Below are 19221 nucleotides of genomic sequence, written 5' to 3' on the forward strand. Positions count from 1 at the left end.
CCACTCCCCTGGCAAACAAGGCCCTGGGAACCAGTCCAACTGTGGAGAGCATGTGCTGGGGGGGCTGAATAGGCAAGCAGCAGGCAGGCCCATATGTCAGCCTGTGCCACAAAGACGCCCCTGCATATCTAGCATGACAAACAGGATTACTGAAGACAATTAATCTGGCACGCTTTATCAAAATCAAGCACTGACCCCCGACCTCTCCCCTCGGTCTGCGGCAGATGCCACGCTCCAATTCAATAGACCTTGAGTGTTCCCTTTTTCACTTCTGAAAAGAATCCAAGGCCTGAATAAGCCTGGCATGGACTAATTGCAACCACTGTGTGATGGTGACAGTCCTAATCAAAGAGGACGAGTCTACCTTTTCTCCCACTTTTAATGGAGAGGCCGGCCAGAGCTCCCTGTCTTCGGCAGAAAGAAAAAGAAACGTATCAATTTTACTTTTCTTCTTTTCCTCTGCTGCCTGCAGCTCACTGGGGGTGGGAGACAGGGGCAGAGAAGCAGGTAGCTGTTCTTCTGCTGCTTATTGCCTGATGTTTGGGAGTTCATTCTAGTAGGAGAAGGCCCACCAGTGGCTGAAGGTCAGAATGGTGTTCATGAATTTGTTCATCCTTCCCTGGTACTTTATGGGAGAGACACTAATACAGCAGAAGAGTCACGGGGTCTCCAGAATCACAAAATCTCAAATATTGACTCCATCTAGTCCATTCTGTAATTTAATCCAATTTATCTAAATTTCCACATCTGCACTCTTTTTTGACCCTGATAAGAGAAACCCCGAATTTGTTTGTTAAGGATATTCACAAAACTGCTTAGATCAGTTTATACATGAGAGCCCTTTGTAGAAAGAAAATATTTGTTATTCTACTTGAAGCTTTTAAGGTTTGAGGGACCAATGAAAGAAAGGAAGCCTTGGCCATATCTTCTCCTACGGGTAAGGGGCTGTGGGAGAATATGGAGTTCAATTAAGCATAGATGACATTTAAACATTTTTCTGTTCCCCACAATTCTTTACCCAGAAATCAGCGCAAATCCTCTAAGTATGCAGAAGCAGGAAACAGGTTAACTCATAATGAGTTGGTTTGACCTTGGCGACCTGTTGGTTAGACACCTGAATACTTTCTCAGTTTTGATTTCACAAGTTTTTCTCTAGTAATAAATGAGAAATTACTGCATGATGTAATGCAGCTTTTCTTAAAGCAGCATGCTCAGCCTACTTGTGTCATGATCACCTAGAAAATCCATTAAAAACACAGATTGTTTGACTTCATGGTGAGACAGGAGGGAAGGGGGCAGAGCACAACCTTTAAAAGAATGACACAGCCATTAAGCATACAACAAAAATGGGTTAGAACCAGTTAGGCCCAAGATGTCAGAAAATTTGACTTCCAGTAGACCTTGAGCCTCATTATACAATCATTGTAATACATTAGTTAAATGACACACCCACCAGAGCCATGAAAGTTCCAAGGCTGACTATAAAAGGCCAAAAAGTGGGTGTTGGCTTAATTCCTGGAAATCCCCACCCCTTTCCCTACATAGTTCCTCCCACTCATTAGCATATGAAATTACCCAGCCCATAAAAACTAACCACCCCACCCCCTACCCCCTCGCAGCCGGAGGTGGGGTGGCGCTGGGCCGCCTCCGTCCTACGGGGTGTGTATCTCTCTAAATAAACCCCGTTGGGTGCTCTTGAATTCCTTCCTGAGTGAAGCCAAGGACTCTCACTTGGTGACCCGTCCCAGGGACTCACCCAACACCTGGGGCGTGACGGTTCTCTCGCTCCTCCTTCTGCTGCAACGCTGGGACCTAATGCCTCTGAGACTCAGCTTGAGCCCATCTCTGCCTTGTCAGCATTTTCTCTAGATGATTTTTGTGGACACAAACGTGAAGTAAAAATCAGAATAGAGGCTGGGACCCACCCTCCTCTGAGGAGATAACCCACATCCAGCTCAGCAATACTGGGTAAGGACCTTTTCCCCAAAGTACCTACTTAAATGGCAGGAGCTTGAGCTTTAGTTTCTTCTCGGAGTGACTCAGCACATTGTAGCCAATCAGCAACGGCCTAAGTAACCCGGTGACCCTAACCAATGAGAATTAAGCTCTTTGAATGTCCCCTTTTAGGCTTGTAAACTCTACTGTTACCTTTCTGAGATGAGCTCCTTACCACTCTGTTTTGAAGGCGTCTGTTTGCAAGTACGTTGATTCTTACTTTATAAAATATTCATATCAGATAAGATCTCTGAATTTTCAGTTGGCACTAATATTTGAGAATTGATGTCGGCGAAAAAGATAAGAAGGTCAGCTAGTCTCTTGGTTCTAGGTACATGTGAAGCTAAACTAGCTCTGTCATCATGGCTGAGTCATTCTCTGTACTTCAATTTCTTCATTCATAATGAGGGTATGGGATCAAGATTTCCCCGGCCCAATCTAGCTTTGAAACACGTTGTTTCTCTTAATCTGATTTTCTATTGAGTTCCTTCCTCCTGCCTTCGGACCTGCCTGTCTTAGCTCCCTTTCAGTCATATAATTTAGATGCTGTGCAAGATCGCTAAGAAGGTACTAGAGCTACAGGCTGTATGATTTCGGGCACAGTTGCTGTGTGATTTTCTTTATGGGCTAGTCAGTAAAATTGAGTGGAAATGATTAAAGCTTAACTATCAAGAGAAGACAGATTGTTGTGAAACAATATTTGAATAAAATCAGAGCACCAGGAAGTAGTGCTTGTATTCACTCAACTTGAAGAAATTGAAGATGAAAAACATTTTTCTAAAAGGTATGGGGGTCCAGATATAAAAGTGGGTGGGGAAATTGTATTTACCTGAATTGTTGTCACCTTAGGTCCATCTGAGTTTTCCTAAGTCCTTGCCCAGTATAGGTGCCTGACTCTTGGGCATTAAACCTTGAAAAGTACTGGGGCTCTACCCTCAAGGAATTTCTCTGCTGATGTCATTTCAACCGAGGCTGGTGGGAGATAACTATCTGTATGCATGTTCACTGTAGGATTACATAGCACCCTTGCACCGACGTTCATTTTTCTTGAGCACAGAATTCTCCCCTAAAAATATGAAAATCTGTTTTACTGCATTTATATTGGAAAATATTTGCAAGTAAGTTATTAATTAGTTTAGGGACTTGCATGGTCGAAGATCAGTAAGATTATTTCCAACTAATGTTAAGCATCTAGTATATGTAAGACCCCTAACATATAGAAAAGCATTTCTAGAAAAAACGATGCATAAGTGAGGTAAAAGAAGTAAGAACATAAAAAAAATTATTTATTTTAGAAGGAAAAATTGGGAGAGTAAGTGATTTTTTTTCTATAAAGCTTCAGAAAGAAATAATATATATCTGTTTGTTTTTATGTCTTGTGACAAGAGGCATAAAACTAGAAAGAAAGATAGATACATAAATAGATAATTTCAGACTGAAGAGAAGATTTGAGTGTAACCATAGATGTATTAAGCACAGGGTTCTTAGTCAATAAAAATTTGGTCAGTAAGCACTTAACTAGACAGTTCTGGCCTGTAGAAAATAGTTCTAAAACTATTTTCCATTCCTGACTTTCCAGCTTTACTAAACAATTCTGGTATTTGGATGATATAAAGAGACCCAAATCACCCAGACCTAAGTGTATACACATGCATGGAGGTGGTCATGTGCTAGTTATTAAAATGATCCTGGGCAAAGCTAATTTTGCTGGACTGAGTGACTGAGATAAAACGAAGCCCCGCCCTCACTTTGTGGGGAGAAGTTAGGGTTGGGATTTCAGGCTGGCAGAGCTCCAGATGGAAGGAATCACTGTATGGTGTCCGTGATTGCTACAGGGTTCTTGTCCTGGAGTAAACAATAGCTTAATGCTGATAAAGCAAGAGGAGATTGTCCTTGATAAGCCAGCTGCTCGAGGCTCAGCTTACTGGGGTCAGGCGCACAGTATCTCTTTCATACAACCTCTCAGTCTGGAGACAAATTCAGATGCTGGCACTATTCCCTCGTTTACAAATCTAGGATCCTGTCCATGCTGTGTTTCATTTCTCGTGAGTGTTTCAGCAGAAAATGCACCTGAGTATAAACCTAAAGCCCTTGCAACATCTGGAAAACCTTGGAGTAACCCACTACCACTTGAGGGATGGAAAATATCCCTACCCGCACCCCCTTTATCTTCCCTCTTTAGAATCGTTAAAGGGCAAACCCCACACCCCTACCCCATGAATGCGGAGATAAACTGCTGCTTAGATAATTCACTGTCAAAAATACTGAACACACTTTAGTGGGATGGCAGTCGTAATGGTCTTTTCAAGTGCTGCAGCACGAAAGCTGAGCCTATCAAGACTTTTTGGCAGGCTTTTCGTTTAACTTGTCATGTTATATATTGCAGAAGTGCAATTCAGGATCAGTATAAATCAGCTTAGAGGACTCAGGGAAGCTGTGGGAAAGAGTTGCATCAGCAACACTTGGGCTAAACAGGAGGTGGCAGCATTTTAACATCATCAGGCACATGCATGTCCAGTATGCACACACAAACTTGCCGTTATGGTTGGGTTCTTCTCTACATTCTTGATAGGTAGTTTACAGCTTCATGCTTATTGCATCAAGGAAGCAGAACAAAGTGAGGTTTGTTTGGAGTGATTGCACTGGACACTTAGAGGCTCAATTGGCAAAACATACAGCAAATAGGAAACCATGCCACTGGGCTGAAAACATGTCTAGTAGTGTCAGAAAGTTGCCTATTTTTCATTCTTAGTGAAAACCCCAGTGTTAAAGGTAAATAATACATCAAATTAAGCCTAGAAAGGGATAGACAGTTTCCATTTTCTCTGTTTCCAAGAGAACTTTATGGAACTAACTTATAACAATGGGAAAACCCTGAGAATAAGAAAATTGTGGTCCAGTATGGATTCCACTGTGAATCCTTAGGTTATAAGGAAAGCCAAAGAACTTATGTTTAATGTTTGACTCCCTAGGTTAACTCCTAGCTCCACTACTAGCTAGCTTATGACCTAGGGCAAATCTCCAAGCCTCAGTTTCTTCATTTTTAAACTGGGGTAATAAATGCGCCTCTGTGATAGGTTGTGATGATTTGTGAGATCATATATGTAATCCCAGTGTGTGGTTAATACCAGGTGTTCAATAAATGTTATCTTTATGATTATTACTATACTTTTTTTACATTATTATTCTCAAAAATGTTGCATACATTATCTAATTTTATTCTTACAGTGATTCTGAGAAGTCGGTGGGGAAGGAATTCTTATCTCCACTTTACAGTTAGGGTTAGTGAGGGTAGGTTAAGTGACATGCCCCACTGTAGGCCCTCTTCTTCCTCTAGTACTCAGTTTTCTCATCGGTTACATGAAGAAACTGGGCTAGAGAAGCGGAATTTAAAGTCCTTTCCAGTTTTAACATTCACAACTCCTTCTTTTAGGTAACCTTACAGCACAGTAAGGAGAGAGCCAGAAAAGAAATTAATTGCATTTTAATCTCAATCATAATTTGCTACGAATAAAGACAATGTCGGTTTGTTATGGGCACGCAGAGCTCTTCTGCCTTAGGGGTAGTAAAAGAAATGTTGGAATACAGGGCTCCTGTGAATCCCAAAGGATGACAAAAATCAACTCAAAGGATGAGCCCTTCACAAGAGAAACTGCTTAATTTTATACAAAGCCAAGCAGTTGACTGTATTTTCTAGTCAACTATATCCCCCATCCATTAGCTCCTTATCTGAGAGAATGCTTCTCCTGAAATTAATCTGACCTAAATTTGTCATACATGTTCTCTAGTGAATGTAATTATTAATACACTAGTTAAAAGAATGACCTTCCAGGGAGAGCAAACAAACATTGGCCAAAAAGCTCAACTAACACTGCCTGCTAAGAAGTGGGGTGTTTTATTTATGACTTTTGTTTTTTGGTAAAATGTCTGAAGTCTCATAATTGTCTCATATTAAAAACTGCCACCATTTAGGATAATTTTTTTTGCATAGTACATGTAAGATTACACCACACATGAGAAATCAAGCTTCATGTATGACCTCAGCTATCATGAAGATCATCGTGAATATTTCATTTCATCCCCCAGATGTCTTTTAATCGCCGCATCTAAAGCAATGCTATAGCTGTATGTTACAGATTTAAATCTGTTCTTTTGTTCTAATGGCAATATCTGCCAGAGTTCCATTAATTTAGATGTGAAAAAAAAAAATCTGTCCTTCTAAGGTTGTCAAAATAGAAGGTAACAAAATGGGTTTGTGAGAAAAACTCTTCTTTCTCAACAGTGCATCTATTCATGATAAACATCTTGAGCTGCCTCTCTTCCTCTCTTTGTAGTAGACCCTTGGCATTTAAGAGATACATGCCCCAAGAGTTTCGCACACCCCAAAATTTAGAAATACATTTATGGCATGATTCCGCAAGTATTATCATGAATCAGTGATGACTAACGTGACAGAGACACTCACTGTTTACTGAATAGCCATATGCTTCCTCCACATTTTTTAACCACCTTGAAGTTAGGATGATGTGAATACATTATCTGGCCGATGGGCCATAATTGGAACTCATGTGTGTCTCTAATGGGCGGGATAATTTAAGAACTACATTGAAATTCTCCTTTCTCTTTCACTGTCCTGGAGAAAAAGATCACAGAACCTGCAGGAGGGAAATAGCCTAGATCCCTGAGTCACTGAAAATAGCTTCCCTATGGAGCTACTAACTAACCCCACACAAGCATTGTGTGCATGATCAATAAACTTTTGTGTTTGTTCCTACTTCAAAGCTAGCGTATCCTGACTAATATAACTACCACGAAAATTAAAAAATAAAAAGCCTAATCTCAACAACATTTCATAGTAAACAGCACAAGTTCATGATCTTGTTTCTGAGATCACACCTCTACATCTACTGATGTCATTCCAGCAAAACTCTTGGGATGCCCAGGGCTCTATCAGATCTCACTGATGCATGGACAAAACCTGGACAGTAAATCTCAACTCTGTGCATGTTTTTCAAACTAGATATTTTAAACTGACTTTCTATTACACTTCTCTCAACGTCATTGAGAATCACCAGTATAGGTTAACTGGAGGAATATGACTTTAAATTAAGAATAAAGAGATAACCCTGAGAAGTGGGTCATTGATGGTCAACAAAGTTTATTCACTACTAAATGAACTTTTTCCACCAGGCTCGTAATGCACACATACTCAAAAGATGTAGGCTGAATCTTTGTGACTTTACCTGTTTCTTACACCCTACCTAATGCCTATTTTTGCTTGGCTTGAAAATATCTCAACTTCCTTATAATTCTAACTCAGGTATAATCTAATGTTATGTATCAGATGCATGGGATTATCTGTTCTCTAATTTCTTCCATCCTATCAGTCAGGGTCCAATCAGGAAACAGAAACCCTGCTTGTTGTCAATATAAGAATTGTTAACTGGTTGTAAAGTGGTTTAATAGAGAATTCAAAAGGTAAGAAAAGAATACTAGGTATAACAGAGGTAGTATTTCAGGAAGTAGCCTCCATCCCTAGGGCTAGGGAACAGAAGGAAGAGGCTGGAATTATTACAACATAGGAGCTTCGAGAAGACCAGTGGAGTGGAATCACTTCCTCGGAGGAGGGCGAGGCACTGCTGATTTGAGCCAGTGTCCCTGAGCTTAGAGGAAGGGCCAGAGGACTGGGCCCCAGACTTTCTCCCCTCTGAGCAGGGGGCACTGGCTGGCTCGTGCTGCTCGGAGGTGAGGGTCGGGGCTATGAGGCTGGTTCTACAAGAGTCGTAAGAACTCTTGCGGATTCAGTTGCTATTACCATCAGGAACTGCTGCTGCAGGAGTGAAGCAGCGTTGCTGGGTTGACACAGGACGAGAAACAGTTGAAAACAAAGCAGAGCACCAGCAGGAAACAAACATGATGGGCAAGTGCCTTCTCCCAACTTGTTATGTGGACACCTCCTGTTGCCTCCTCCTGACAAAGCCTAAAGGGAGCCAGATGGCCAAGCAGAAATGATTTTAGAATCCCATTTCCATTATAAAAAGATAGAAAGGTAGATTTGGTGCTGAGAAACAATAACTAGAATTTGGCAGATATTTTCCTGTAGAACTTATTTCCTAATTTACTTTGGAAATAATTGTCTCTCAGCAATTAAAAAAAATTGATTCTGACCATTATTTTTCCTTCCTCACATATAGACTAGCTGTATTAAAAAAATTTCTAAATTCCATGCTTTGATTCAATTTTCTTTTTACAATAGTAACAGTACCAGTATTGGAAATAATAAATCCTAGCCTAAGAATAAGAAAACCTGGGTCCTAATCGTTTACTCATTATGTGATCACTGGAAAATTATGTAATGTGTCTGAGAGTTAATTACCTCATGAGGATATTATTAAATTATAAAAATATAACGTGACATAATTATTTATCTTCTGTACTGTGACAGTCATGAGAATATACCCAGTATACCACAATGACAGTTGTAGACACACAACGGCAGATGCTCTGCTCTGAAATCCACCACAGCATTTGCACTGAGGCCATACTGCCCATGGGTTGTTCCAAACTGAAGATTGTGCTTAAGTTATAATACTAAGGTTGGCCTGTTTCTGGGAGACAAGGGACTTCTATGACAGCCTGCTTGATCTCAAGGACTCTCCAGCAACCCGACTGAATTTTCCTTAGACTAGATGGTAATCTAGGATGCTTCCACTCAACCTCCCTTTTCTCACTCCTTCACTGGTGATTAAACTTGCAAGGTGGCCTGATGTCTCTTTCAAGCTTACTGGCTTCCTCTCCATTTTCTCTCATAGGCTTTTCCCCTAATGCAACCCTTGAATGTCTAATCCCTTCTTGACATTTGCTTTGCAACCTTGTTTGTGTTTCTTAACATGTGATCCATAAACTATGTGGACCAGAAGTACCTGTAGTTCATGGTTGAAATGCATTTCTCCAGATCTCACATGAGAGTTCCTCGGTCACAATTTTCTGAGTTTGGGGAAAGCTTTCTGTATTTTTAAGCAGTTCCCAAGGTTATCATTATTAATGTTAAATTTTTAACTATACTGCCATACCAACACCTCTTTCAACACTGTAATGGTTATACATCCTTCTTTTCTTGCTTGTATGATTTGTGACAAGAAGTCCACTGTAATTCTTTTTCTTGTTCCTGTAGAGATAGGGTATTTTTCTTTTCCTCTCCCTTACTTTTCTTTTTTTTGTCTTTGGTTTTCTGCAATTTGAATGTGATCTGCTTAGACATGAGGGATTTCATCACTGCTATTCGGGATTTATCCTGCTTATTGTTTCCTAAACTTCCTGAATATGTGGTTCGATGACAGTCAATAATTTTGGAAAATCCTTGGCCGTTTCTTCTGCTTTACCCTTTCTTTCTTTTCCTTCTGTTGTTGCCATTATGTCTAAGACACCTTTTGAAATTGTCCCACAGTTCTTAGACATTCTGTTTTTTGCTTTTTAAATTATTTTTTTCTCTGCATTTCTGACTAGGAAGTTTCGACTGACCTGTCATCAAGTACAGTGATTCTTTCTTTAGCTATGTCTAGTCAACTGATGAACCCATCAAAGACACTCTTCATTTCAGCCACAGTGTTTTTGACTTCTAGCATTTCCTTTTCAGTCTTTCTTAGAACTTTCATCTCTCTGCTTCCATTGCCTATCTTCTCTTTCATATATTGACTACTTTTTCCATTAAAACCTTTAACCTGTTGATCATACCTGTTTCAAAATCCTAGCCTGATAATTCCCAAATCTCTATCATATCTAAGTATGTTGACTGCTATATCTCTTTATATTGTGTTTCTTTCTTGCCATTTGGAATATCATAATTTCATGTCAAAAGCTAGACATTTTATATCAAGTAATAGGAACTGAAATAAATAGGCCTTTAGCTTGAGGATTTTTGTTAATCTGGCAATGAATTGTGCCATGTTTAAAGTTTGCTATAGATGCCAGAGGCTTTAAATTCCTCTAGTGTCCATGTTTTTTTGTCTTCCCTCTTTATTTCAGGCTTCCATAAGTGCTCCTCCTCAGAGAGAGCCTGTGTTTTACAGTTCTTTCAGTGGAATCCATTTTATTAAGCTGGGATTGTGTTAGTGTGGCCGGAAAGTGAGGAGGGAGTATATTCTATAATCTTGGATTAAATCTGTGAATTTTCATGGGCCTGTGTCTCAGGGCCATGTTCTGCACAAACATTTATATTCCTCTGCCTCCTACTCCCTTTCCTGGCTGCAGCATGGTCAGTTGATTTTCTGAACAGTTGATTCTGGTCTTTGTTTTCCCCTTAGTTGAGACAAGAAGGCTGGAAGGAGGCTGATGTGGAAGAAATTTTCTTCCCCCTGCTGAGATAAAACTTTGGCAAAATCTTTTCTCCTGTAGAATGGGCTTTTGTTACCGAGAAGGCTCCAGGTGTATTTTACAATGTTTACTCAACCCCTTCCCCTGCCAGAGTCACAAGGGATGTTCCATGTATCTTCCTAGAAATAAAGCCCAGGCAAATGTAGAACACCGCCGAAGACTGCAGCCCTCCAGGAGTTAAAACTCTAATTCAGCATTCAGCAATTCATCAAAATTACCAGGTAAGTGTTCCTACCAGTTTACGGCTCCAGCCACTTCTGCTCCAGGTAAGAAAATCTCAACTGTACCTCTGGATGCACTTCCCTCTCTTCCTAGATATTAAGATAGTGGTTCTCTAATGGGTTTAAGAAAAATCATTGATTTTCACTTTGCTTAGCTTTTTCTTGTTGTGAGGTTGAGAATGATGCTTTCTAGGATCTTAACATGCTGGAAGTGAAACCAAAGGACATAGCCAACATCTCTGATTTCAAAAACCAACAAATATGGATTCAGTAGCTACAAAAAAATTACCATAAGTGATAGAGTAATGAACTAAGGACCATATCTCTGTCATCAACTTCACAGGAAATATGAGACACCCACCACCTTCAAATAGCTAAGATTATCCTGTATCCTCAGGTCCAAATTGTTCTTTTCCCACCAGCACTCTGGTCTCATGACCTTGGAATATATAACATTACAACTCACATTAAGGCAAATCTATGAGGGTAAGAGATCTACTTAGTTTGAAACTCTAGAAAAGTTTCAGGTCTGGGCTGCTTCTTTATCTGAAGTGTAGCTTCTTGTAAAACTTTCCCTAACACTCTGTGTTAATTCTTAGTGTAGCATTTATTACATATACATTTCTGTCTTACCACTAACCAGTAAGTGCCTTGAGGAAAGGAACTCATTTTATTTAGATATGTATCTCCAGAATATGGAAAATTCTGTAAAATAGAGGAAGCCCAATAAGTATTTAATAAATAAATAAATCCAAGGATATTATTATCAGGAAGTTTCTATTTATAAATTACTAAACATGGTTTGACCACATCTCCTTGACAGAGAGCCTTTTTAATGAAAATACAGATATAAGATAATTACAGGCAAGAATAATTTTCAACTTCAATATTAATTTAAAATTTGTAGGGTATGAAATAATGGTAATCAGCACCTACATGCTAACTAAGCATTTCCATATAAGTTAAGTAATCTCCTTACCATCTTCTTCAAGATCTTGATTGTAAGCAATTTTTAATTGTGTTATTTCTCTTGGTACTCATATTTTGATCATGCAAATCTTATATATTTTTCATTTAATTATTGTCTATCATTGGTAATTGATTAAGCATAGATTAATAACAATCCTCTTTTAGTTGCTGGTGATAAAACAAGAAAAAATATATGGTCTCTTGCTTTTAATTAACCTTAATATTGGCAGTACAGGAAGGCTAGAAAAAGGAGAGATAAGATGGAAAATGTATTGCAGGAAAAGTTTCATAGAAGAGGTGATGTGAGTTGACATTTTGAAAAATGTGAATGTTATTGAAACAAAATGTACATACAGAAAAGTGCACAAATAATACACGCACAGCTCAATGGATATGTATAGGAAAATGGAAACCAGTGTAACAGACATATAGAGCAAAAAAAGCAAAATGTCACTATAACCCCAAAACCCTGGCTGTTCTTTTCAACCACTACACTCCTAAAATTTACCATTATCCTGATTTCTGTTACCATAGATTAGTGTTTTCTATTTTGAAATTTATATAAAAGAAATCATAGGCATTTTTTTAAGGTAAGTCCGGCAGTTATAAAATAAAAAGAGTGGGAAATTCCAATCATAGATATTAGCCGGAAAGGAGATATAAGTGTCAGAAACCTGTTTCATCCATTGGTTGCATCATAATTCTGTGCCTACTCTGGGTCTCTCCTTATATTTGGAAGGCTGAGGTACTTATTCTTAGCTAGTTCTCTGCTCCATCCACCCTCTCTTCTTCTTTGGAGACTTCTCTCTAGAATTGAGGTAAAAACTTTTCCCTCACCTTCCTCTGTTTGTTTTCTATATACATTGTATTTATTCTATAACAACATCAGCATTTTTCATCTTGGATTATAAATTCCTATAGGGCAGGGCTGCAGTTATTTAAACTGATTTATTTTGGCCACACCCTGCAGTTTGTGGGATCTTAGTTCCCCAACCAGGGATCGAACCTGGGCCCTCGGCAGTGAAAGCGTGGAGTTCTAACCACTGGACCTCCAGGGCATTCCTCCTCACCTTGTTTTTTAATTTAAACTGATTTTTAAAGAATTTAGTAAATTACAGGCCCATGAGGGTGCTTTAATATTAATAATATATTTTCAATTACATGATAACTTCATATAAAAAAGTATAAATGATGAACTAAGGATACAGCAAAAATCTCAGTGTGATGTGTGTGTCTTTGTGTGTAATTGATGAGAGTCATAGTTACAGAACATTTAAAAGTTATTTTCATGAAATTGAACTACTATCTTACATTATACAGAAAAATAACTCAAAATGAATGCTGAACGTTAAGACCTGAAACTGTAAAACTCCTAGAAGAAAACATAGACAGTAAGCTCCTTCACATAGGTCTTGGCAATGATTTTTTAATTACACCAAAACCAAAGACAACAAAAGCAAAAACAAACAAGTGAAACTATGTAAAACTGAAAAGCTTCTGCACAGCAAAGGAAACCATCAGCAAAATGAAAAGGCAATCTACTGCATGGGAAATTTATTTGTAAGTCATATATCTGATCAGGGGTTAACATCCAAAATATATACTTATACAACTCAATAGCAAAACAAATAAACAAACAAATTTAACTTAAAAATAGGCAGAAGTTCTGAATAGATATTTTTCCAAAGAAAATATACAAATGGTCAACAGGTACATGAAAAGATGCTTAGCATCACTAATCATCAGGGAAATGCAAATCAAAACCACAGTGAGATATCGCCTCACACCTCTTAGAATGCTTATTATCAAAAAGACAAGACAAGACAGTTGTTAGTAAGGATGTGAAGAAAAGGGAACCCTTGTACACTCTTTGTGGGAATGTAAATGGTGGAGCCATTATGGAAAACAGTATGGAGTTTCCTCAAAAAAATAAAAATAGAACAACTACATGATCTAGCAATTCCACTTCTGGGTATTTATCCAAAGAAAAGTAAATCACTACTTTGAAAATACATCTGCACCCCGTGTTCATTCCATGTACAATAGCCAAGACATGGAATTATGGAAACAACCTAAGAGTCAATCAATCAGTGGATGAATGGATAAAGAAATGTTATATATATGTGTAAAATTATAAAATGGAAATTATTCAGTCATAAAAAATAACAAAATCTTGTCGTTTGTGACAACATGGATGGACTTTGAGAGCATTGTGCTAAGTGAAATTAGTCAGACAGAGAAAGACAAATATAGTATGACCTCATTTATATGTGGAATCTAAAACAGAAAAACAAACACATTTTTATAAAAACCAAGCTCATTGATACAGAGAAAAGATTGGTGGTTGTCAGAGGCTGGGGGTTGGGGGTTGGGAGAAATGGGTTAAGGGGGTCAAAAGATATAAATTATAAGAAGAATAAGTCATGGGGCTGTAATGTACATCATGGTGACTATAGTTAATAATACTGTATTGCATATTTGAAAGCTACTAGGAGAATTCACCTTAAAAGTTCTCATCCTCACAGGAAAAAATTTTTCATAACTATGTGAAAAAATATTACTAGAAGATAAAATTCTGTCAACTGAAAAGTGAACCAAAATAAATTACTATGAAAAGGAAAAAATGTTTCCCTAGAACTGTATAATAAGCATCTATTTTTCTAAGGACATAACTTTTATCCTTTCATCTTTGCTTCACTTATATTTATGGTGCTTACATTTTTACTCAGGGCTCCATTTTTCCTTTTCTGTGATACACTTTCCCATAATATTTACTAGTTTAAGTGAATACCAGAAGCAATGGACCATCATATACTTCAGACTCTGCAAGGCCCTTAAATTAGTCAGAAATCCTTTCCCTCTCTCTTCCTCAAGGAATTAGGTGATTTCTATGCATTTTTCTGACCACTGATCTTGGCTGTGCAAAAATTCATATTAAAAGGTCCATATTGGGCTTCCCTGGTGGCGCAGTGGTTGAGAGTCCGCCTGCCGATGCAGGGGACTCGGGTTCGTGCCCCGGTCCGGGAGGATCCCACGTGCCGCGGAGCGGCTGGTCCCGTGGGCCATGGCCGCTGAGCCTGCGCGTCCGGAGCCTGTGCTCCGCAGCGGGAGAGGTCGCAACAGTGAGAGGCCCGCGTACCGCAAAAAAAAAAAAAAAAAAAAAAAAAGGTCCATATTGTGTTATAGTATATTTAATTTAGCCGAGGAAGTAGAGATAGATCATGCTTATCCCATTTTAAAAGGCCTAGCTCAATGAAAAGGTTGGGTTCTTTTTTATTATGACTTCCTATCTCAGCTTCTAAGTCTGAATCCAGCACTGTGATGTATTACAGTATTGTAGTGGTGATTTCATTATCTGCATGCTAAAGAGCTATTTGGGGGTGACAATAAATATTTTCATGAATAGTGATCATCATAATAATTAATATTTATTGAGTACATGCGTGGCCCTGGCTCCATTCTAATTGCCTTATGAATTCATTTAACATTCACAGCAACCCTATGAAGTGAGTATTACTGTCATCCTCATTTTATACATAAAAAACCTGAAGTACAGCAATGCTGACATGCCAGGTTTTAAGTGGTAGAACTGGAACTCAGACTCAGGCAGCCTGACTCTCAAGCCTGTGTTGTCTACATCGAGGTTGTGATCAATGTGTAGGATTGGAGACTGTCAGCTAGAAACCATATTTAATTTTTGAAAGATCAAATTTATCTTGAAGTAAATACTACCTATAATTTCTTCTTGAGCTGCTATCATGTACCCCTACTATGCCAACAGAAGAGAGGCTCCCTGGAATCTGAGAACAAAGCAACAAGGCCAGTGCCCTAGTGCTAAATTTTGATGTAAAAAAAAAAAAAAAAAAAAAACTTATTGCTGTGATCATACCGAGAAGCAGAGAATGACATAGGAGCACGAATCAATAAAGGGCAGCTGAATAGAAGAGGTAGCTGTTTGGTCAGGCTTTGAAATATTGGAAGGATTGAAATAGGCAAAGGGGAAAGGGAGCCTTTCAAAAAGATAAACACTGATGAACAACAGTGTGGTGAGGATAATAATACCCAAAGGGTTCCCACAGCTTTGGCACTGAGCAGGAGGGGGAAATACAGATGAATATGTATGAGACAACCAGTAAAATGCAAGATGAAACATCAAAAGTGTCAATCCCTTATTATAAAAGTATAAAGTTTTCTTTTGTATAGATAGGAAATTATAACATATTTAGAGCTTGAGAAGAATATATCTAGTTAGCGCTGCTCATAGCCCTTCATGAGTCAAGGGTCACCCCTAAGAACCCTAAAAGATATTCTCAAAACCATATAGATATCTGTTTCTAAGGTTTTTTTTTTTTTCCAACATTTTTTTCAAGTTTTGTGGCCCCTGACTTACCTATGTTGCCTATTAAACTTTATAAATCTATTTAGAATTCATTTATAATGAAGGTGCCCTAAAGCCCTAAATTTTACAACTTGCAGATTGTGGAATAACCAGGCTTTTTTTTTTTTTTCCTTTATGCTTTTTTCCCCCTCCCCCCTCACTGGCTGACACTAGTGATGACAGATTTTCTTCTATATGAACTTTTATTTTTGGTGGAGTTGAACTAGGGGGCTAGGGACTAGAGAGATAATGAAAGGTGCAAAGCCTTCAAATAGCTGAATAGACCACTGCTTGTAGGGCTTCCTCAAATGAAAGCATGCCTGTCTTCATTAGCTATTCCAGCTTCTAAGAAGATTGGCAGCAGGGGGAAGAAAGATTGCCTATGGAGGGGTGTTGATGACCTGCTTAGTCCAGCAGATAGAAGGAGGGATGCCTGTGGTGTAGTTACACCTGCAATGTGGAGATAAAGCTAGACCTAGGACAAGTTTCAGACAGCAACCTAATTGGAAAGGACTAGTCAGGGCTGCTTACCTGGTATTTAAATCCTTGATCTGTCTAGGAAAAAAAAATTCTCAGGAAAAAAAAATCTGTAATATACTGTTTATAGTAAAAATATTAATATATGATTATTCAACCTATAGCTTCCTGATATAACAGAAAGAAGCTCCAACATGAGTTTCAAATCTCCCTTCTTCACACACACACAAAATAGACATTATTCAATTTGGGTGAAAATCTCCCTTCTCTTTTCCTCCTTTCTTTTCATCTAATATTAATACTGTCTCAACCCAATGCCCCAAGACCTCCTTATCATGGTCATTTAGTTTAAAAGATGAAATGGATTTTTTTTTACTTTTTAAAAAATTGAGATACAGTTGATGTACAATATTATATAAGTTACAGGTGTACAACAGTGATTCACAATTTTTAAAGGTTATACTCCATTTATAATTATTATAAAATATTGGTTATATTCCTGTGTTGTCCAGTAGATCCTTGTAGCTTATTTATTATTATTATATTATTTATGTAGCTTTTAAGCAAAATAAAGAGGATTAAACTTGATCACTCTCCAGGTCCATCTAACTCTCATCAACCTAAGATTTTAACCTTTTCTAAAATTTTCTCTACTACTGACCGAAATAGATTTGGCTGATTTAGCTGTACTTATGGGGGAAGCCAGCAGGGATCTTGAGAGGGGTTAATCAAGGTCTGACTACTGAGTTGATAGACAGCACCCAGTAAATTTCATGTTAAATATCAAGACTTCTCAAATGTTACTCATAATTTCTTTATGCACATTATAATAAACAAACTCAGCACTCCAAAAAAATTACCCCCTCAAAAACACTCAGGATTATGTATGCTGTTTATAATAATTCTTTTTGTTGTTGTTTTGTCAGAAAAAATAAAGCAATTGGACTGCTAGGTTTTTTTTTTTTATATAAAGTTTTTTATTTTATTTATTTTTGGCTGCGTTGGGTCTTCGTTGCTGCGCACGGGCTTTCTCTGGTTGCGGCGAGCGGGGGCTACTCTTTGTTGCGGTGCGCAGGCTTCTCGTTGCGGTGGCTTCTAAGTGCGCGGGCTCAATAGTTGTGTCTCAGGGGCTCTAGGGCGCAGGCTCAGAAGTTGTGGCGCACGGGCTTAGTTGCTCCGTGGCATATGGGATCCTCCCGGACCAGGGATCGAACCCGTGTCCCCTGCATTGGCAGGCGGATTCCCAACCACTGCGCCACCAGGGAAGCCCTGGACTGCTAGTTTTTAATGATCTGGAGACACACAGAATTCAGGACTGTATTTGGCAACTCCTGGATAAGAATCATTAAGTATTTAACAAGCACTTAAGATATAGCAAAAAGTAGAATTAAACAAGTCTGACTATAACCATCAGAAGACCATGAAAAATATGAGCAGAGAAGTGACTGAAGAAAAACACAACCTTTGCCCTAGTTGGAAACCACCGCATAATTTAAAAGTGGGCATTGGAGACATAAACACTTTTTCAGTAAAGACTAAAGGCAGCTGCAAAAATAATCACACGCTTTATAAGCCAGAATTCAAAGAAGATGTCAGTTTCTGTTGTGTTTGCCAGGGGAAGAGCACATCCACCCTCTCATCAGGCCAGCGCAGCCCAGCCCACTTCACAGGCTGGGGCTGGTGGGGGCTGGAGGAGGGGAGGAGGGGAGGAGGCTCTGGGCAGCTGCGGACTAGACTAAGAAAACACAGCATGTTCGACATCCTCATTCAGAAATGTAATCCAGTTCACACTGAAAAAGTTTCCTATGGTCACCCCTCGTCTATATTCCTGTAAAATTACAAACTCAACTTTTCACGCTGTCCTTTAAGCTACTTGTGGCAGTAGAAACTTACTCTGGGTGCTTTTCACTCAGTCTATGTTTTTCATGAACTTTTAATAAGTAGAACTAAGTAAACTTGGTTTCTTTATGCTGATGTTTATTTAAAAAGAAATGGAAAGCAACAGGCTTATCTGACTGATAGGAAGTCGTAGCTGGAGACACTAGAAATTTTAAGACTTTAAGAAAGCAGATCAGAAATGAAGAGGGCAAGGCGTCATCACACAGAAGCTCTTATTTTTTCATGCGTCTGTGGGTTATTTGAAGGAGTTCTGTTAATCTCAGCTGGATCACTAAATTGTCTGTGCAGCGGCCAGTAGCTGCCTGGTCTGGGTTGGTGCCTCTGGGCAACTCTTCTTCAAGCTGCAAGTCTCTAAATTGGCAAGGTCATCCTGCTCCTTTGTTATTCATCTTCCTTGGGCAAGTGGGCTGCCTAGAGTATGTTCTTCAGATAGTGATTGGAAGAGGTAAAAGAGGGCAGGTACAACTAAACAATAAACATTTGAAGTCCCCACTTGTGTTATGACTGCTTACATTCTATTTAGCCAAAGCAATGTATTGGGTTGGCCAAAAAGTTTGTTCTGGTTTTTCTGTAAGATGTTATGGAATGGCTGGACCCAAAGGCCAGGAGCAGGGAAGTATATCCCTTCATCAGAGTGAAGAGGAGGAAGGGCATGAATAATTTTGAGCAGTAATTTAACCTAACCCAGCTATAATTATCATATACATCTTTAAAGTGAATTCTTGGGTTTTTGTGGGTTTTTTTGGTCTCCTTCTGCCTTACAAAAGGAACTTTGGAACCATTGAGTACCTACCATTGAATCTTGCCTGTAGTCTAATAAGATTTGGAATTGTGAAGCTTTAAGAGATAAATACACTTTTATTAATCACGTATTTGTTGTAGTTTGGTTGATTGATCTGTTTGTCCTAG

General features: G+C 38.7%; 1 long non-coding RNA gene across 1 annotated transcript in view; it reads left to right on the forward strand.

Moving 5' to 3' along the window:
• Positions 1-1612: 1612 nt before the first annotated feature.
• The window catches only part of LOC136792030 (uncharacterized), a 140586-nt gene continuing 122977 nt past the window's right edge, over positions 1613-19221 (forward strand). The window contains exons 1-2 of the long non-coding RNA XR_010835139.1: positions 1613-1968; positions 10492-10589. This is a non-coding gene — a long non-coding RNA (uncharacterized lncRNA). The remainder of the gene's footprint in view (positions 1969-10491; positions 10590-19221) is intronic.

This window comes from Kogia breviceps, chromosome 10 (assembly GCF_026419965.1).
Source record: "Kogia breviceps isolate mKogBre1 chromosome 10, mKogBre1 haplotype 1, whole genome shotgun sequence".
NCBI classification, from domain to species: domain Eukaryota; kingdom Metazoa; phylum Chordata; class Mammalia; order Artiodactyla; family Physeteridae; genus Kogia; species Kogia breviceps.